Source organism: Martes martes (assembly GCF_963455335.1).
Source record: "Martes martes genome assembly, chromosome: 4".
Taxonomy (NCBI): Eukaryota; Metazoa; Chordata; class Mammalia; order Carnivora; family Mustelidae; genus Martes; species Martes martes.
In genome coordinates this window covers 35,361,084-35,383,214 of record NC_137891.1, presented here as the reverse complement: position 1 = coordinate 35,383,214, position 22,131 = coordinate 35,361,084, and the positions used below count along the sequence as shown (strand labels likewise).

At 40.0% G+C, this 22,131-nt stretch overlaps 1 protein-coding gene across 4 annotated transcripts in view; it reads right to left on the bottom strand.

Annotated features, from left to right (window-relative positions):
- The window catches only part of NCALD (neurocalcin delta), a 381,527-nt gene that overhangs the window by 147,882 nt on the left and 211,514 nt on the right, over window positions 1-22,131 (bottom strand). For 3 of the 4 annotated variants that reach the window (XM_080802054.1, XM_080802056.1, XM_080802057.1), the window contains one exon: window positions 292-378. The gene's annotated coding sequence lies outside the window, so the exon portion shown is untranslated. Of the gene's footprint in view, window positions 1-291; window positions 379-453; window positions 481-22,131 lie in introns of those variants that run through there. The other variant, XM_080802058.1, reaches the window with a different exon arrangement.

The window sequence follows — 22,131 nt, the reverse complement described above, 5'->3', positions numbered from 1 at the left end:
TTAATCAGAGTCACCACAGAAGAGAACAGATTTTTTTTAAAAAATGAAAACATGTCATAGTTTTCTTGTCAGTAACATACAAATTCATCAAGAATTAAAGTGGAAATAGATACCTTGTGGCCAAGGTTTGATGGCAGATTAATAAGCTAGCATTTGTTATTTACCAGACAGCAAACATATAAACACGCAACAACCTACCAGAGATGCAACATTTTTGCATTCTGAATCATAACTTAATAATAATCACAATTTAAAACCCACACATTCGAGAGGTTAAAAAAGGGAACTCACAATGTACAGTCGGGCAGCGTCTTGGGTCACAGAGCCTTCCACAGGATCACGACAGATTTTATCACCAGCAGCTCAAGGGCCCTGCAACTGAGATCACTCATAATTAATGAATATTTTACTTGAACATTTGACAGTTCAGTAAGCATTATGTAAGGCCGTTACTTTTGTTTCTTCTGCAGTTGCCTTTGCAAACAGGAAACAGGAAACACACCTACAAGAATACTGACATATCTCAGCCTAATTGGTTTTTGGCTCAAAGTACCCAGGGGCAAATCTTCTATTACAGGGTGATAAGTACAGTCCCCAAAAGTATGGGACTCAGGTCCTAACCTTTCACAGTTTAAAATCTTCTAGATAGATGCTATGCAGGCCATTTATTACAGAGAGTGACAGGCTCTCTTAGTAACATTCAGACCTTATGACCTTAATCTGGGAAGGACTATAAATCTCAGAATAAACTCATGTATATACCAATATGTATATGTATGAATACATATTATATATGTAATATACAGACAGGTTTGTGTATATTACATATATACACATAAATATGTACTATATTAACATATTATTTTAAAAATATAGATATATAAGTAATGTATTATTTTACTTTTTTAACATCTTAATTCTTTTTTTCATGTTCCAAGATTCTATGTTTATGTACCACACCCAGTGCTCCATGCAATATGTGCCGTGCCCTCCTTAATACCCACCTCCAGGCTCACCCATCCCCCCACCTCCCTCCCTTCCAAAACCCTCAGTTTGTTTCTCAGACTCCAATCAGACTTCATCTCCCCCTCCAATTCACCCCATTTCACTTTTCCTTTCCTTCTCCTAATGCCCTCTTTATTATTCCTCATGCTCCACAAGTAAATGAAACCGTATGATAATTGACTTTCTCTGCTTGATTATTTCACTCAGCATAATGTCTTCCAGTCCCATCCTTATTGATAAAAAATTGGGGTATTTATTCTTTCTGATGGGTGCGTAATATTCCATTGTATATATGGACCATATCTTCTTTATCCATTCATATGTTGAAGGGCATCTCGGCTCTTTCCACGGTTTGGCAATTGTGGCCATTGCTGCTATGAACATTGGAGTACATTTGGGCCTTCTTTTCACTACATCTGTATCTTTGGGGTAAATACCCAGTAGTGCAACTGTAGGGTCATAGGGTAGCTCTATTTTTAATTTTTTGAGGACTCTCCACACTGTTTTCCAAAGTGACTGCACCAACTTGCATTCCCACCAACAGTGTAAGAGGTTTCCCCTTTCTCCACATCCCCTCCAACACTTGTTTCCTGTCCTTTTGATTTTGTCCATTCTAACTGGTGTAAGGTGGTATCTCAATGTGGTTTTGATTTTAACTTCCCTGATGGCTAGTGATGATGAACATTTTTCATGTGTCTGTTAGCCATTTGTATGTCATCTTTGGAGAAGTGTCTGTTCACGTCTTCTGCCCCTTTTTTGACATGATTATCTGTTTTTGGGGTGTTGAGTTTGAGATCTTGGATATCAGTCCTTTGTCTGTAGTGTCATTTGTGAATATCTTCTCCCATTCTGTGGGTTGCCTCTTTGTTTTGTTGACTGTTTCCTTTGCTGCACAGAAGCTTTTGATCTTGATGAAGTCCCAAAAGTTCATTTTCACTTTTGTTTCCTTTGCCTTTGGAGACATGTCTTGAAAGAAGTTGCTGTGACTGATGTCAAAGAGGTTACTGCCAAAGTTCTCATCTAGAATTTTTATGTAATATATTATTTTAAATAACATATATTTTTTCCTGGAGCAAATATGGACACTATCATTCAGGAATCTTTTGGCTACAAATAACAGAACCCCCTAACTCAAACTCACTTATTCAAATAAATAACAAAACAAGGAAATATTTTGGTTCATTGAGCTGGGGAAAAAATATCCAGACGTAGGGCTGGTTTTGGGAAAACAGAGGTTCACTACATCATTTGATTTTCTGAAATTCCCTTGGCACAGGCATTCTCTGCAGATCCATTTCCACTTCAGGCTGCCGCCCTTTGGTGCAAAAAATACTCCCTGTAGGGTGCCTGGGTGGCTCAGTGGGTTAAAGCCTCTGCCTTCAGCTCAGGTCATGATCCCAGGGTCCTATGATCAAGCCCCACATCGGGCTCTCTGCTCAGTAGGGAGCCTGCTTCCTCCTCTCTCTCTGTCTGCCTCTCTGCCTACTTGTGATCTTTGTCAAATAAATAAAATCTTTAAAAAAAAAAAAAAAAAAAAACCTCCCTGTAGCAGTTTAAGATAACATATGTGTCCCCCAGGAAGACAGTGTCAGCACTCTGGCAGTCCCAGGTTCTGAGGCCTCTCAGATTGCCCATCACTGTATCAGTCACTATACTTTGCTGAATCACTTTGAACTAATCAAGCCTTATCCGTGGAGGGGAGGGGAGGATCATTCCAAAGAAAAATCACATGGAAGGTCATTCAGGATACTGAGAGGAAGGGGAAAGAGATTATTGTGGAGGAAATCAACCAATGTCCACCACAACTTCTGACAATAGTCTGAAGATAGGTATTTGAGGATGCATATTCATGAAAACACAAGTTCTTGCACTATTTAAAGATGTCAACAAGAGAATGAGATGAGGTTCAAGAGATAGTGATTACCCAAATCTTTACATTCAGCTGGACTTTCTGTTAACATCGGATTTGCTCTCTAAGAAAAGAGGTCAGAGTATTTCCACTGGGGGTTCCTGGATAGCTCAGCTGGTTAAGCCTCTGACTTCAGCTCAGGTCATGATCCCAGGGTCCTGGGATCGAGCCCCACATTGGACTCCCTGCTCAGCAGAGAGTCTGCTTCTCCCTCTCCCTCTGCCCCTCCTTCCTACTTGTGTTCTATCTCTCACTCTCAAATAAAGAAATTAATTAAATAAATCTTTTTAAAAACAGAGTATTTCCACTGTGTTTATGAAATACAGTTTATAGTCTATGAAGTGTTCTTGCATTTGATCTTCCATTCAGACATCCAAACAAACAACCCTGCAGGGGGAGGGGGGTGGTGGGGGTGGTGGGGGGGGACAGGCATTCCCATTGGAAGCTTAGAGGGTGGGGCAGACACTGCTGGTTGCCTACCCAAGGCCCTGTCTACTGTTTTTCCTTACAGAACCTTGGTTTTGTTCAGAGCAGCAATTTGCCCTGTAAAAACTGCAGCTAAGGATGGGCAGGTGGCACAGTTTGGGCCCTGGCCATGTAAGCTTAAGTTACTATGTGGGGCTTCTGGAAAAGCTCCTTAGAAGAGCTCTCCACTCACTTTTTGATCTTTGCCCTTCCTCTTCTTCATGCCTGAAACATTGATTCAATGCCAGAGATAAAGACATATTTGCAGTCATGAAGTGACAAGCATGAAGACAAAAGCCACAGGCTGTGAAGATTAAACTGAAAAAAAGCGCCAGTACACTGGCCCTGGTTTGCCTGCTCCTGGGCTGTTACATGAGAGAAAAAAAAAGAAGAGAGGAGAGGAGAGGGGAGGGGAGGGGAAGAGAGAAGAGAGGAGAAAAGAGAAGAGAAGAGAGAAAAGAGAAGAGAAAAGGAAAGGAAAGAAACCCCTCCATTTGGCTAAGCTACTGTAGAAGGATTCTTGTTACATGCAGCTGAACACACTTTGGCTACAAGGAGGTTTCGAGATCATGTAATGACAGATCAAGGCTTAATCCCCAGGCTCTTGACTCCTTGTCCAGCGACGTTGCCAATGAACTGCAGGGTGTCTCCAAAAACAGAATCCGTCCTCTGCATACCATGCAAACAGGCATTTTAAATTTATGCTTTCTTTCTCAACAAATGGTTTCTTTAAATGATCTGAACCGCAGTTCAAATGGTGAGAACAGTTTCATTGTTTTTGTTTTTTTGGTTTCTTTAGCTTTTTAAAGATTTATTTATTTATTTACTTATTTGACAGAGAGATCACAAATAGGCAGAGAGGCAGGCAGAGAGAGAGAGAGAGAGGGAAGCAGGCTTCCTGCCAAGCAGAGACCCTGATGCGGGGCTCGATCCCAGGACCCCAGGATCATGACCTGAGCCGAAGGCAAAGGCTTTAACCCACTGAGCCACCCAGGCGCCCCGGTTTCTTTAGCTTTTTAGTATGTGACACTCAAGCACTTGGAGAACTGCTAAGACACAAATGCCTTGGCTACCGTAAAGAAGCCCATCACTTGACCAAAATTTCTTTCAAAGCTGCCTAAGGAAGAACTGGCCGTCTTCCCAAATCTTGCCATAGTGGACGTTTCTTCCTGGACCTTCTCAGTCACTCGGGTATTAAAAGACAAAAGAGGAGTTTTGGTGTCTGGTTCCACACGTGAGGGGCTTGGAAATCACCACTCTGTCCTAACAAGCAGAATTCAGTAACTCTTCTTGGATCTGTGAGAGAGGGAAGGACACAGGAAAAACCTCTGCCCCCAAGATTGGAAAGAGGAGCAGGGGAATACAGGGAGTCTTGGCTTCCCTGGGCAGGGACTTACTCGCAGAAACTGCCATAGGAAGCAGGGCTGGGGTAGGAAGACCGGAGTTGTCATTTCTTAGTTGCTGGAATCTCTGTGGGGACAACTAAAGTGCCAGGGGAACCCATCCATAAAAAGGGGGATCCTCAGTGTCAGAGGAAAACCTCCTCCAGCTTCCAGAATGCAAAGGGGGAAAGGAACCATTTTGAAATATGCCAGAGTACTCTGTTCTTTCTTTCTTTCTTTCTTTCTTTTTTTTTAAGATTTTACTTATTTATTTGAGAGAGAGAGAGAGCATGAGATAGGAGAGGGTTAGAGGGAAAAGCAGACTCCCAGCTGAGCAGGAAGCCCGATGTGGGGCTCGATCCTAGGACTCCAGGATCATGACCTGAGCCGAAGGCAGTTGCTTAACCAACTGAGCCACCCAGGGGCCCCAGAGCACTCTGTTCTTAACAAAACCTGCCCTCAGAGTAAACTAGTTAGCTAGAGCCTAACCTGCTGGAGTGTTATGAAGACCTAACTGATGTGGGGAGGGGAAATACTGGATCCAGTCTCCTCTAGCCTTCCACTGTGGGAGGAAGGAAATACTCAACTGCAGCCCACGCTAGCCATCCTGAGAAAAGGAGGAGAAAAAAACTAGAACATTGTGAAGGTCACAGTCCAGAGACACGGGCTCACTAAAAGACTGAGACCTAATCATAGGACGTGCAGAGCGCCTCCCCTCCCTGAAAATCTCACCACCAGGATACTAAAGATCTATTTATAGCAGTTCCTATCACCTGGTACATCATGTCTGGCTATCAGGAAAAAATTACAAGGCATACCAAAAGGAAAAAAAAATATCACAATTTGAAGAGACAGAGCAAGCAGCAGTACCAGTCAAGGGTGGGAAGATGGAATTAAAAGACAACAGAGCTCTCACAAAGGAGGAAATAATTCACTGAGCCAAAAGTCAAGGAGGAGCCATACCCAGAGATCAATCCCAGAGGGATTGCAAAATGTTAAAACTTGTAGAAGAAAACATGGAGAACATATTTTGGATTTCCAAATGGGAAAGGAGTTCTTAAGGCACAAAAGCACTAATCACAGAAGGAAAGACTGATAAAATTGCCCCATTATAATATTAAGATCTTTGTTTATAAAAATGTACAACAAAGAAACCAGAAGGCATGCCAACATCTGAGACCAGTTTGCAACAAGTCAACAAAAGACCAGTATTCAGATTATATAAAGATATGTTACAAATCAGAAAGAATAAGACAACACAATAAAAAAATGAGCAACACATCTGACACATTGTCACAGAAGAGAAAAACAAGAATGGTAAATGTACATGTAAAAATATGAGCAAACTCATTTGTAATCAGGAAAATGCAAATTAAACTGATGGTGAGAGTAGAAGTTTATAGAAGACTTGCAAACAATTTAACCTTAACTCATGAAGCTGAATGTTTATATGCTTTCCAACTGAATAAACCCACTCTTACCTATATTCTCTAGAGAAATTCTCTTTATCATAACAAAATGCTATATTTAACACAAATGTCCATCAACTGTTAAGCAATTAAATAAACTGAGTTATATACATACAATGAAATACTAGACAACAAGGAAAATCAATAAATCTGAGCTACAGGCAACAACTTGGGAGAACCTTAACAGCATAATAAATGACAAAAATCAAGTATGAGGTAACTACATACAGATAGTGACCTTCCCTCCCTCCCTCCCTCCCTCCCTTCCTTCCTTCCCCCCTTCCTTCCTTTTTCTTTTTTTATAAATAAGACCCAAGAATAGCAAATGCAGACAATATTTTTGTTTAGGTAAGCCCATATGTGATACATATTTTACAGTTACATATCATTTTGTCACATGTGAAGATTTGTGTAACCAACACTGCAGTCAAGATGCAAAACTACTTAATCACCCGAATGTTTATAGCAGCAATGTCTACAATAGCCAAACTATGTAAAGAACCTAGATGTCCATCAACAGATGAATGGATAAAGAAGATGTGGTGTATATATACAATGGAATACTATGCAGCCATCAAAAGAAATGAAATCTTGCCATTTGCGATGATGTGGATGGAACTAGAGGGTATTATGCTTAGCGAAATAAGGCAATAGGAGAAAGACAACTATCATATGATCTCCCTGATATGAGGAAGTAGAGATGCAATGTGGGGGGCTTGGGGGGTAGGAAAAGAATAAATGAAACAAGATGGGATCGGGAGGGAGACAAACCATTAGTGACTCTTAATCTCACAAAACAAACTGAGGGTTGCTGGGGGGAGGGGGGGAGGGAGGGGGGTGGGGTTATAGACATTGGGGAGGGTATGTGCTCTGGTGAGTGCTGTGAAGTGTGTAAACCTGGCGATTCACAGACCTGTACCACTGGGGATAAAAATACATTATACGTTTATAAAAAAATTAAACAAATAAATAAATAAATAAATAAAAGATGCAAAACTACTTATCGGCACACAGAATTCCCTCCTACTACCATTTTACAAGTATACCCATCCCCTCTACTCCCACCCCTTATCTCTGGAAATCACTAGTCTGTTCTCCAGCTTTTTAATTTTGTTATTTCTAGAATGTTAATAAGTGGAGTCATATAATATATGTGATTTTTTGATAATGTCCTTTTGATATGTGACCTTTTGATATTTAGATGTCATATAATATGTGAACTTTTTTTTTTTTTTTTAACTGAGCATAATGACCTTGAGATCCAAGGCATTGCTTGTACCCATGTGGTTGTCTGTATCCCGTTTGCTCCCTTTTAGGGCTGAACAGTATCTCATGGTTTGGATATTCCATGGTTTGTTTAACCACTCACCTACTGTAGGGCATTTTGGTTGTTTTGGGGGTTTGGCTTATTGTAAACAAAGCTGTTCGGGAAAACTGTCTATAGGTTTTTGTGTGGATATAAGTTACTTCTCTGGGATATATGCCCAGGATAGTGATTGCTGGGTGAGATGGTTCAGTTTGTTTAGTTTTTAAGCAATTGCCAAGCTATTTTCCAGAGTAGTTGTACCAGTTTAACCACCAGCAATGTATGAAAGATTCAGTTTTCTTTGCACCTTCCACAGAGGGTTCCCATCTTTTGGTCCTTGATCTAATCATTTGTCTATGACCCATATCAAATCTCCTCTACAGGAATAGAAGGAGGGATCCTGGACTCCCTGAAGACTTTCTCTCTTCTTTCCTTCTCTTTGATGCCTGCTGGCAGTGATATGTTTAGAATAGAGCAGGACTTCATAATGTGGGGCCTGACTTCAGGGGGTCAAAAGTTTCCCTGAAATTCTATACAAAAGTTTGTCTGCATGTATTTTTCTCTAGGGAATGAGTTTTTAGCTCAGAGAGATTCAGTTTTGCCACATCTTGGCCAATATTTGGTATTATCGCTATTTATTTCAGGCTGTTCTAATAGATGGGTAGTGGTATCTCATTATGGTCTTCCTTTGCATTTCCCTAGTAGTTAGGAATGCTAAATACCTTCCATGTGTGTATCTGCCATCTGTACATCCTCTTCAGTGAAATGCCTCTATCTTTTGGCCATTCCCCAGTAGAACTTTTTTATCTGTTAAGTTTGGAGTTCTAGATATAGTGTAGGTATAAGTCCTTTATCAGGTACATGCTTTGTAAGCATTTTTTCTTAGACTATAGCTTGCCTTTTCCCGTTTCTTGGTATATCCTTTCAAATTAATGTTTTTGTGTTCTTTGGCTACATATACAGTAGTGCCATTACTGGATTATAGGCTAGTTCTATTTTTAACTTTTTGAGGAATCTCCATGCTGTTTTCCACAGTGGCTGCACCACTTTGCACTCCCACCAACAGAGCATAAGAAGTTCCTTTTCCTTCACATCCTTGCTCACACTTGTTTCCTGTGTTTTTGATTTTAGTAATGTTGACAGGTGTGAGGTGATAGCTCACTGTAGTTTTGATCTGCAGTTCCCTGAGGAGTGATGTTCAGCATCTTTTCATATGTCTGCTGGCCATCTCTTTGTCTCCTTTTCATATAAATTTTTACAGTAATCTTCTATCTACAAAAACATTTTCTAAATTTTTAAAAGAATTTCATTAAACCTAAATATCAATTTGAGTAAAATTGACATCTCTACTATGTTGAATCTTCCAATCTATGAATATAGTATGGTTCTCCGTTTATTTAGATGTTATTTGATTTCTTTCACCAGCATTTTGTAGTCTTCAGCATACAAATCCTATACATGTTATGTTACATTTACACTTAAGTATTTTACATGTTTTTGAGCTATTATAAATGATATTGTATATTTAATTTCAATACCCATGCACACATTGCTAGTATACAGAAATACAATTGATTTTCTTTTTTTTTTTTTTAAGATTTATTTATTTATTTATTTGACAGACATCACAAGTAGGCAGAGAAGCAGGCAGAGAGAGAGAGGAGGAAGCAGGCTCCCTGATGTGAAAGCCTGATGTAGGGCTCAATCCCAGGACCCTGGGATCATGACCTGAGCCGAAGGCAGAGGCTTTAACCCACTGAGCCACCCAGGTGCCCCTACAATTGATTTTCTATGTTTATTTTATATCCTGCAACTTAGCTGAACTCACTTTTTAGTTCTAGTTTTTTTATAGATTCCACTGGATGTTTTTCATGCCATCTGCAAATAGAAGCAATTTTATTTCTTGCTTTCGGATCTATATGTCTTTATTTTCTCTTCTTATTTTATTGTACTGTGTAGAACTTCCAGTGGTATGTTGAATAGGAATAATGAGAAAGGATATCCTTGTCTTGATCCTGATATTATGGGGAAAGGATTCAGTCTTTCACTATTAAGTATGCTGTTAGCTGCAAGTGTTTGATAGATATTCTTAAATCAATATTAAGAAGCTCCCCTCTATTCCTATTTTTCTGAGGCTTTTTTTTAAAATCATGAATTACTGAATTTTGTTGAATAATTTTTCCACTTCAATTAGCATAATTGTGATTTTTTTTCTTTAGACTGTTTACACAATGGAGTATACTGTTGATTTTCAAATATTTTTAAAATATTATTTATTTATTTGACAGAAAGAGAGAGAGAGCACAAGCAGGGGGAGTGGCAGGCAGAAGGAGAGGGAGAAGTAGGCTCTCCTCAGAGCAGTGAGCCCGACGTGGGCCTTGTCTTGATCCCAGGACCCTGGGATCATGACCAGGGCTGAAGGCAGACACTTAACCGACTAAGCCACCCAGGCACCCTGATTTTCAAATGTTGAATGAGCCTTGCATCCCCAGAATAAATTCCACATGGTCAGGATATATAATTATTTGTATATATTGCTGGATGGTATTTGCTAATATTTTATTAAGGAGTTTTGCATATATCTTCATGAGGGCCATTAGTCTCTAGTTCTCTTATGTTGTACTGTCTTTTTCTAGTGTTGGTATCAGAGTCGCCTCATAAAATGAATTGGTAAGTGTTCTTCTATTTTCTGGAAGAGATTTATAGGGTTGATGTTATTCTTCTTTAAATATTTGGAAGAATTTTCCAGTGAAACGAACTGGGTCTGGAATTTTCTGTTTTGGAAGTTTCTAATTACTAATTAAATTTTCTTAGTTATAAGGTTATTCAAATTATCTGTCTTTAATTGTGTGATTTGTGGTAGTTGTGCTTTTTGGGAAACTGATCCGCTTCAAATAAATCATGAAATTTATATGTGTAGAGTTGTTTGACATATTCCTTTATTATTATTTTTGATGTCTGCAGGTCTACAGTGATGGTAAGTCTTTTTCATTCCAGATACTGGTAATTTGTGTCTTCTCTCAGTGTGTAGGAGGGTTCTCAATTTTGTTGATCTTTTCAAAGAATCAGTTTTGGGTTTAATCTATTCTCTCTACTATTTTTTTTTCAATTTTATTGAGTTCTGCTCTTTATCATTACTTCCTTATGCTCGATTTAGGTCCATTTGCTCTTTTTTGCAAGTTTTTTTTGTTTGTTTGTTTTAAACTAGTTTCTGGGGATGAGAATTTTGATTATTAACTTGGGATGTTTCCTCTTATCCAACATATTTAATATTATAAAACTTCCTTTCAGAACTGCTTTAGCTGAACCTCACAAATTTTGATATGTTGTATTTTCGTTTTCATTTACTCCAATGTACTTTAAAAAATTCTCTTTTAATTCCTCTTTGACCCACAGATGATTTTAGAAGTTTGTTTCAGTTCCAACTATTGAGATTTTCCTGTCCTTTTTCCATTTTGATTTCTAGTTTGACTCCATTGTAGTCAGAGAATACATTCTGTATGATTTTGATTCTTTTAAGTTGAGGTTTATTTTACGACTTATGGCCTATCCTGGCGTATATTTTGTGGTGCTTAAAAAGAATGTCTTTTCTGCTGTTGCTGGGTAGATTCTATAAATGTAAATTAGATCTGGCTGACTGATAGTGTTGCTGTTCTCTATACTTGCTGGTTTTCTGTCAGTTGTTCTATGAATTGTTAAAAGAAGTGTGTTGAGATTTCCAACTCTAATTATGGACTTGTCGATTCCTTCAGATTTATCAGTTTTTGTTTCACATAATTTGCTCTACTGTTTGGTACATATTTAGGATTTGCATGCAAAGTATTATGTTTGCTATGTCTTTTTGGTGGATTGATCCTTTTATTATCATTATGTAGCATCCCTCTGTCCTTGATCATTTTGTTTGTTCAGCAATCCTTATCTGATCTTAATATAGCTGCTCCTGCTTTCTTCTGATTAATGTTTGCATGATATATCTTTTTCTATCATTTTACTTTCACCCTCCTATATTGTATTTGACAGTAGTTTCTTGTAGATAGCATATTGTTGGGTCATTTTAAAGTAAGTTCTACACCCAATGTGGGGCTTGAACTCACAAGAGTCATACGCTCTGCCAATTAAGTCAGCCAGGTGCCCTTCCTTGGATCTTTTTTTAAAAATTTATTTGTTTGATTTTTATTTATTTGACAGACAGAGATCACAAATAGGCAGAGAGGCAGGCAGAGAGAGAGAGAGAGAGAGGAGGAAGCAGGCTCCCTGCTGAGCAGACAGCCCGATGTGGGGCTCGATCCCAGAACCCTGAGATCATGACCTGAGCCGAAGGCAGAAGCTTTAACCCACTGAGCCACCCAGGCGCCCTCCTTGGATCTTTTTAAAATCTATCATGTCAATCTCTGTATTATAATTTGTATACTTAGGCCATTTACACTTAATGTAATTACTGACATGCTTGGGTTATATTCTACCATTTTATTTTTTGTTTCCTATGTTCTTTATTTTCTCTTTCCTTATTTTCATTTTCCAGCCTTTTTGTGGATATTTGAATGTTTTTTAGAATTCAATTTTTATTTATCTTTAGTTTTTTTAGTATGTCTCTTGGTATAGCTTTTTAATGGTTGCTCTTGATATTCCCTTAAATATGCATAACTTGCCAGAGTCCACTGTTTTCAGTATTATATCAGTTCACTTAGAAGCCTTACCTCCCTTTATATCCTTTTACTCTTCCTCATTTATAAAGTAACTTTCTTAAATATTTCCTTTATGTACATTGATAGTCACATCAGACAATGTTATAGTTTTTGCTTCAATCATCTAATTTAGAAAACTTAAGAGAAGTAAAGGTTATTGTATTTATCCCTATTTTTACTCTTTGGTTTATTCTTGCTTCCATACTGATGTTCCCTCTTCCATCACTTCCTTTTTGTTTAGAGAAATTCTTTTAGCCATTTTTTTTAAGATGAGCTTGTTGGTGACACATTTCTAGGTAGTCCTTCAGCTGAAAATGTCTTGATTTCCCCTTAATTTCTGAAGGATGTTTTCACTGTTTGGGCTGACAGTTCTTTTCTTTCAACATATGAAAATTTTCTGCCACTTACTTCTGGCCTCCATGGTTTTTGATGGGAAATCCACTCTCATTCTAACTGTTTTTGCCTTATAGATAAGCTCTCATTTCTCTCTTGCTCCTTTAAAATCTTTCCTTTATTTTTCAGAAGTTTGACTGAAATACATCTTAGTGTGGATTTTTGAGGGTAATCCTGTATGGGGTTATAATCCACTTTTTGACACTATAGGTCTCTTTCTTTTGCCAAACTTGAAAACTTTCAGCAATTGTTTCTTCAAATACTTTTTTTTAGCCTTGTCCTCCTTTTTCTCTCCTTCCAGGATGTTGATATACATATGCTATACAATTTTTATATTCCCTTGGGTCCTGAAGGCCCTGTCTTTTTTTTTTTTTTTTTCTTTCCCCCTTCCTCCATTTTCAGTCTATTTTCTCTGTTGTTCAGATTGGGTAATTTCTATTATTTTATCTGTAAGTTCACTGATTCTTTCCTCTGTTTCTTTCATTCCATTGTTGAGCCCACCCACTAAATATTTTTCACTTCATTTATTATATTTTTCAATTTCTAGGAAGCTGAAAAAGACAGTAAAATTTTAAAGAACACAAAAATCAAGCCAAAACATTTTTTTTTGAAGTTGCAAAAGGAAACAACTCTTTTCTGCTTCCTACAAAATGAATACATTGATGGACAGACAAGGAGTTCAATGTCCGTGCAGATTGATAAGGTCTTGCTTCCATTCAACACCCCTCTTGAGAACATGTCCTGAGGGTTCCTCTCCAGAGCAATGTGGCTGTTCTGGGCATAAGTGACTGCCAGAGACAGGGCAGGCAGTTGAGGCAGGAACAAGCAATGCTTTAGTATTAAGCTGTAACATACTACAGTGCTATGGTGATATAGAGCTTTCTTCCTCTGGCCTTTGCAATCCTAACTCAACCCCTTCTTATTTTAACCCTTCCCTCAGATCCTTTACTCTTTGCATGGATTTTTACATTTTTCTCTTCTCCGGCATCATCTTCCTCTAGCATCCTTCTTGTTTACCTGGTCTCCAACCCTTTTTGTGTGTATTATGACATTTTGTGCATGTGTTGATCCCCTGACCCAGCTCCTTGACTGGGGCTCTTGCCTGGCTAAACACCACCTACACATTTTAATGGGTTCACTTCACCAGTGCTTGTGGAATACAAATCTTTATTTCTTCTCTTCAAGGTGGGGGTGGGGGAGATTGATTTTCAAGGTCCATAGCCTCCTCTCTCTAGGGGATGTTTCTATGAGATCACCAGCTGCTTCCTGTACATGCTCCTTCCATCCCAAGCCCAGCACGTGGAGGCAGGAAGAGAAATGGGTGGGAGGACAAATTAACACTGAAAAGCTTGATAAATACTAACAGCAAATACTAAAAATAACTAGGCAGAAGTAGTCTACTTTTAGGAATTTCATTTGTGCCTTTGTGCTGGGGATGAGGAGGAGGGAGAGAAAGAGGGCTGTGGAAAAGGGGCTGGAAATGTTAATGTTCTCTGGAGGTGGAGGCACTAAGAGTTTCCCTGGGCAAGCAGCACCACCCCACCCCCTCCCTGAAATAACTTTCTCAGCTTTCTCAGGCTTCCACAGTTCTGCAAATGGCTCCCTCCTTGTGCCGCAAATGGCATGCCTGTTCTTGACAGCAGAGAGGAAAAGCAGCTAAGAGGTTACAGGCTGCTTTGCTCCTCAACTTCATGCTCTCCCAGCTGTAGAATAGTCTGGCCATCTTTTGACCTCAGCTCCCTAGAGTGGAGGGTGGTTGGAATCAGTACTGTGTCACTTGTATGTCTCTGAGTCCCTGGTATGCTGGGTGTGACATGACACACGGTGGATACAGGATCTCACAGAGTAGGAATTCCACATGTTCCCCCAAAATGACTTATATAACATGGGGGGAATAAATGGTTCCCACTTGGATGAATTATATGCACTTTTGGGCTCTGCATCATATCTGTCCCATGCAATTAGCAAACAGGGAGTATCTTGAGCCTGAGTCTTCCCTCGTGTTCCCCTAATCCTTCCTCCACAACATGTACTCTCAATAGCACAGACAGCAGAAAGAAATAAAAGCCTTCCTTCCTCTTCCCTACTCTCAAAATTTCCACATCTTTATCTCCCTCCTCCTTCTTTCATGACTTGGATGTGGAGGGAGCATCCTCCATACAAAGGTTAATCCCTCCATTTACGTCCTGATTCTCCCCTCCAGCATCATCCACAGCTTACTCCATTCCTTAACCCCATCACCCCTCTTACATCTTCAGGATGCCACTACCCTGGGCTCCTCAGAGGCTGGAAAACAGCCCTGGCCTTTCTAATCCTGAAAACCTGTCTTCTATTTTGTTTTTCTTTACCATCTCATATCCCCCTTCTGTTCTCCATCACAATTTCTAAAAGAGTCATCTATATGGATTATTTCCATCTCCCTTACTTTACTCCTTAACCCTTGTAACCAGACCTCCATCTGCTTTCTCAAAGGTCCCTAATGAGTTTCATGTTGCCAAATGCAATGGCCTTGACCTTTTTGTTCAGCTCTTTGGAAACCCACTCTACCCTTTGATTTCATGATAGTACAATATCCTAGTTTTCCTGGGATCTATCTATTTACTCCTAGGCTCTTCTACTATCTCCTCCTCTTCTGACCATCCCATAATTATGCGCCATCCCCACAGTCAAAGGTTGCCAGATTTAGCAAACAAAATACAGAACATTCTGTCAAATTTGAAGTTTAAACCAACAATATACATATGTTTTTTAGTATTGGTATGCTAAATATTGCATGAAATATTCTTTTTTTTTCTTCTTTTTTGCATGGAATATTCTTATACTAAAACATATTCTTTGTTGAACTGAAATTCAATCTTAACTGAGCATCCTAGCATCCTATATTTTATCTGGCAACTCTACCATAGTTGTTTCTTCAACACTCATCTCCTCTCTCTAACTTCCTCCCTTAAGATGTTTTTGATGCCCAAGCTTCAAAGATTATCTTTCATCAGATAATTTCTAAACTTCCATCTCCAGCAGTTTCCTCCCTCTCTCTCTCTCTTATGCACTCCTCTATTTTCTCCTGGATGTTTTATAATATATAGAATTCATTTTATGTAAAACCAAACTTAGTATTTTTGACCCTAAAATCTACTTCTCTGCCTGGCTTCTCTATTTCTACTAACACATTCTCCACCCTCTCAGTTACCTCAACTCCAAATCCAGAACCCCTCCCTAATCATGTACCTGAATATTGGTTAATTTTACTACTCTCACTAGCACTCTCAGATCTGTCTTTCTTCCCATTCCTATGGATACAAATAACTAGAGGCACATGTCATTTCTGGGGACTACAAGGCAGACTAGGCTACTGAAATTACCTTCTTATTAGTCCCCTTACTTCTATTTTCATCCACCTTCCATCCCTCCACACTCAATTAACATCCTAACTAAAGCACAGGTATGGATATGCCATTTCCTTGATCAAGGAAGTTTCTACTGGCTGCTGGTTAAAGTTCAAACTCCCTAGCCAGCATTCAGAGTCTTCCATAAGTTGATCTTTCTCTTCTTTATCTCCCTGTTGTCTCCTGTATGCACCCCAATCTTAAGGTACATCAGAATACGATGTCTGGGGCTTTCCTATCCCTGCTCACATTCCAATTTATAAGTAGACTACTTTGAGAGTGACTCTTAAAATTCCTGCATATAGAGATGCTCACTAAATGCTTGTTGAATATGTGAAGTCAGTTATCCATATTAACAAAAATGAAGTAATTAAGTCCACAAACCATTTATGTGATAATACTAATGAATGCATTTTTCAGCAAACCCATTTTTTCCTTCTTCCAGTTATGTGAAATATCAAACTCTCATAAACATCTCATGCCTTGTGATGTCAAGTCACAACTAGACTCTCACGGAGGACCCACAGGGGCACAGACAGACACAGATCTCACCCACTCTTTGCTGTCTCTCTTGATTTACTTTTCGATCTCTGATACCTTCCCCATTTCCCCCAGTTCTTACAAATGAAAGATTATAATATTCTCTGTAAATGTTCTTAAATTCTGTTACATAAATTTCCAAATGACTATATTCTAAACTGTTGCCAACCCCACATACTGATCCAACAACATCTGATTGCTTTAAAAATCTAAATCAGAGGTCCACATCAGGCTAGATCCTAAATATTTTCAGGTTTGCAAACCATATGGTCTCTGTTGCAACTACTCAACTCTGTCATTGTGGCCCCAAAGTAGCCACTGATGACACAAAAACAAATGAGCAGGTCTGTGTGCCAATAAAACTTTAGCTACAAAAACAGGCAGTTGGCCTATGGGTCATTGTTTGATGATCCCCCCCCCCCCCCAACCTCAATCACACTTCTGACGAACCATTTACTTCATGTTTTCTTTCCAAACTGTATTTCACTGTGGTGATTCTCTTAATTGGAAAGAAGCCTGGGATTTCACCTGATATAGCCTTTTTTCCCCCCACACAATTATACTGAAACCAAACTCGAGACCCCAAAATGGGTGGGGGAAGTACAAAGTGGGAACCTAAAGCCAGCTCTGGGGCTTTCTTCTCAGCCCAGTGGACATCACCCCAGGGTGGGGACAGGATGACACAAGTGGGGTGAATAGCATACTCTCTTTGGGCACAAATCTTAAAGAGGCACCAAAAAAAAAACTCAGTAATCAAAATACATAATACTTTAAAGCAATATTTTAAAAACCAAAAACATCCACAATGAACAAAGCATCCATATTTTAAGTAAAGACATGATCACTATTACTGATTTTTTCTTTAGTCTCAGGCTCTAACGTGGCTCTGCATAGCACTGTTTCTGATCCTATCTATATTTAAAATGTTGATACTTTGTTCATCATGAATTTTTTTGCATTAGTTTTGATTTAAAACATAATATATTCAACATTATTTATCTAGATTATGGAGTTTTACAATCCCCTCTTTAATTTTGTGCCAGAGTGACTGCCATAGTCACCTCCCTCCCCACCCCTTAGAATCAAGCCCATATAGCCTTTTGCACTATCAAAGTCCATGCCCATTTCAGAGAATGATGTACATCTCTTTAATGTTACCTTTCAACTAGGCCATTCCTCTTGGCTGCTTTGATACCATTTTAGTTACTGGATCTGCCACATATACAGGTGGATTTGAAGCATGTGGAAAATCTGGTACCAGACTTTAGAGTTAGTTTTGTTTTGTTTTGTTTTAAGATTTTATTTATTTATTTGACAGAGAAAGAGGGAACACAAGCAGGGGGAGTGGGAGAGGAAGAAGCAGGCTTCTTGCTGAGCAGGGAGCCCGATGGGGGGCTCGATCCCAGGACTCTGGGATCATGACCTGAGATAAAGGCAGATGCTTTACAACTGAGCCACCCATGTGCCCCGCCAGAGTCACTTCTTAAGAGACATATTAAAATGACAGGGAACTAACACATACCAAGTGCCAAATGGTAGTGTGCTAACGAACTTTATTTGCATCATTTCATTTAATCTTGATGACAATCTCATGAGGTTTGATTATTTTCTTTTGTATTCATGATGAAATAGAGTCTCAGATAAAATGAAATTATAGAAAATGCTAAAGCCAGGCTGAAGCTTTCTGCTACCTCACATTATCTGTCAAGAAGCTGACATTCTGGACATGGTTAAGGCATTTTCATGCCTTCCTACCTTATATTTGCACAGAACCACTCTCATTTATAAAGAGCTTTCACATGCTTCATCTCATATAGCTTTATTATAATTGTAGGTGAAAATCTCATATTTTAAGGATACTTATTTATTTATTTAGAGAGAGCATGAGCCAGAGGGAGGGGGGCCGGAAGGACAGAGGGAGACAGAGACTCTCAAGCAGATGTGGGGCTTGATCTCATGACCCCGAGATCATGACCTGAGCCAAAATGAAGAGTCAAGACACTGAACTGATTGAGCCACCCAGGTGCCCTGGAAATCTCATATTTAGATGTGCTAGCCATCAAATACATTATATGAGTGAGAACATATTCAGGAACATTTCAGTGACATAACACAAAGTCATCAGCTAATAAGTGGCAAAACTAGAATTAAAACCCCAGATCCTCTGAGGTCTGGTGAGTTTTCATTATATGCTTTGCAATCCAGAGGAACACCCAACATTGGTATCTTCGACCCAATGTTATCCATGTTCAGATCTCAGTGAGTAACCTAAGGAACAGCATCTGGGAAATAGGAAGAAATTAGCACATGTGGGAAGAGAGCTAAAGTATGGAGTACTATCTATCCTGATGAGGAAGGTCTGGGTCTGAAAAAAACAGGGGCATCAGAAACAGAGAAGGTTACCTATGGGCTTGGGGGTTTAAAGGAGTATAAGGGACATTAGGAGCCTCTGGAAGGATGGCACCATGAAGAGGTTCAGAAGGGCAACATCAGCCTTCGCTGGCTTCTCCTCTGCCAAATGTCATTCCTCTTGGGCCTAGGAGCCATTGTAATTATAATCAAAGCAACTTCTTTTTTTTTTTTAAGATATTATTTATTTATTTGACAGACAGAGATCACAAGTAGACAGGCAGACAGAGAGAGAGGGGGAAGCCGACTCCCTGCTGAGCAGAGAGCCCGATGTGGGGCTCGATCCCAGGACCCTGAGACCATGACCTGAGCTGAAGGCAGAGGCTTAACCCACTGAGCCATCCAGGCACCCCTCAAAGCAATTTCTGTTCAAATGCCCCAACCTTTCCAGAATCCATGCTGCAAGAAAGCAAAGGAATAGTTTCCAACTTCCAGTTGCTCCACACGCCACCATGATTTTGTGATCGAGAGGGGCATCACACAAAACACTGTGGAGACCATTCAGATGGGAGAGAATAATCAGACCAAAGGGAGGACAGGATACAGGAGCAGAGGAGAAGGGCACGAGACATTAGGACATCATTTCTAACCCAAAGCTGGGGAGAAAATGGCAGGCACTCCATTTTGGAAAGAAACCACATTTCATGTTACTCCAGGCAACTTCCAAGGAGGCATCAGCCCATGTGAGAAGTCACACCTGATATTGTATCTCTATAACAAGATGCACAACAGGTGCTCTCAAGTGTTTAAAATACTTGAAAGTGCAAAGTTTCACAGTCAGTCACAAGTTCATAAGAGCTACGTGCTTCTTTCATTGGGGAGAGGCTACACCATGCTGGGATTCCAGAGGGCAACATGGCTTCCCCACTCTTCAAAATAGAACAGCTCAAACCATCCTCTGACAATTTTAACTACAGAGGAACAGAAAACACCCCAGGCAGACAGTGAGAGACCAATTTTGTAAACAGCAGGATGGCAAGGTATAAACAAGAATGGAAAGAAAACATTCAACTTATTAAAAAAAAAATCACTGCAATTGACAAGGATAATAAGATGGGAATAAATTCACTTTCAAATATCATGGAACAACAAAAGCTCAGAGAAGTGTTAAATCACAAGCCAGACGGCTGGAGGAATTTGCAAGGATCCATTCCCATCTGCCAAATCGTCCCTTTTGGCACCAGGCTGGATGGCACAGACTCCTCTTCCAGTTTCACAAGCTTGGGGGTTGTTTTTTGGTTTTGGTTTTTCCTTCCATGCAGCGCAACCAGCATTTTCAAGGCTGGTGCAACTTTCCCAAGTCACATCTTTCTTCTTCTCTGACCCCACAAACGAAGTTGCTTTGGAGAACCACACACCACAATATTTTCATCTTTCATTTGACTGAGTCATGTTTTTGTATGCAAGGAAAATATGCTCACATATTTATATTAAATCATAGTAAATCTTTTATATAATCACTTGTGTTGTTGGAAGACGTAATGTAGCCAAACGCCAGCATCTTCTGTCCTTTCAACCATTCTACCAGTAATTAAGAGCTGAACACATACTCTCAACAGCGGCCTAGGGGTAACAGAATGAGTTGGGTCCTGGCTTTAAGGACCACACAGTCCAATGGAGGAGACAGTCTCAGAAATAAATAATTCAGAGAAGGGGTGAAGCTCCCTTAACCCTCCTCTGATATTTTTTCCACTCCCCAGCAGTCTACTTCCAAGCCAAATATGCCTCTATAGGCCAAGTGATCAGAGGATTGAGTAGCTATGGCTAAGCAAGCACAGATAGATATTGAACAAACTCATGTTTTCCTGTGAGGAAAGGAAGTCCATTCTAGAAAGTTCTCTTTCATCTTCCTCCACCTCCATCAATGCCTTGCTCTACAAACCTGTTCTCAACCTCAGACCTCCAAACTGCCTTGTTGGACTTACAATCTTCCCTAGCTCTAGTTATTATTATTGATGGCACCCATGTCACGCATATTTATTATATGCCAAGAACGGCCCATAGAGTAGCTTGTTGAACTTTCATAAAAACCTCAGGGTGGGCTTCATTTTTATTTGTTTGTTTGTTTTAAGACTTATTTTTAAGTAATCTCTATACCCAACATGGGGCTTGAACTTACAGCCCTGAGATCAAGGGTCACACGCTCTACTGACTGAGCCAGCCAGGCATCTCTCAGGATGGGCTTTGCTACCCTGGTGTTACAGAGGACAGAAATGAATCTCAGAAAAATTTGGGGACTTGCACAAGGACATAAAACTGATCAGTAGAAAAACTGAGATTAGAAGCCAGGACTGTGTGATTAGACAGGTTCTTAAACAGTACACTAGTCTGCCTTGGTAGGCATGCGTAGTCCAACTCCCCTGCTAGGTTATTCACACCGTAAGGACAGAAGTTAGCATTTCCATTTTTTTAACAATCCCTAGGCAGGGTGGGACTATGAGCAGGCAGAGTAGGCATCTGCTTGTGTGATGTGATTTAAGGGAAGCTGGACAAGGATGGGTTAAAAATATCTCCACCAGTGCCTGGACTTTCACCACTGGAGTTGCATTACTTTTGGCCTGAAGTCTTTGTGGTCTCCAGGGTTGCTTTATTAGAACATGATTGCCCTAAGAGGAGTCATACTCAGCTGAGATCTCAGTGAGGGTCAGGGCCTCGGAGCATGAGTCACAGGAGCGATGCCCAGAAAGGAGACTGGCAGCTCCAAGTGGGTACAGTCGTCCTGGGGGGACAATGGGAGGTTCTGAAGACAGGAGTGAGCATTTTGTTGGACTGGCCCCACCTCTGTGGCCCCCAGCATAGAAGGAGGCAAATGGAAGGTATATAATTCCTTTGGTTTGAGGAAACACTATTTGATCAGGTGTAAGAGTGGCAGGCATGGGGCATGGTGGCAAGTGGGCATCAAACGCCAAGGACCCTGAGCCTTGTGAAGACATAAAAGACAAGAAGGTGGAATCCTTGCCCTCAAAGAGCTTATAGTCTCTTTGTGGAAGTTAATTGTCAATAGCAAACAATGGGTGTGTAAGACAAGACAGGAATAACCAATCACAGATATATACGTGTAACAGGAAACGGGGGGGAAGAAGAGCTCAGTGTGGAAGAAGGCAGTTTCAGCTTCATTGGGGGTACACGGGGCCCCCAGAGCAGTACCAAATAAAGAGATTGAATGACTCCGCAAAAGCCTA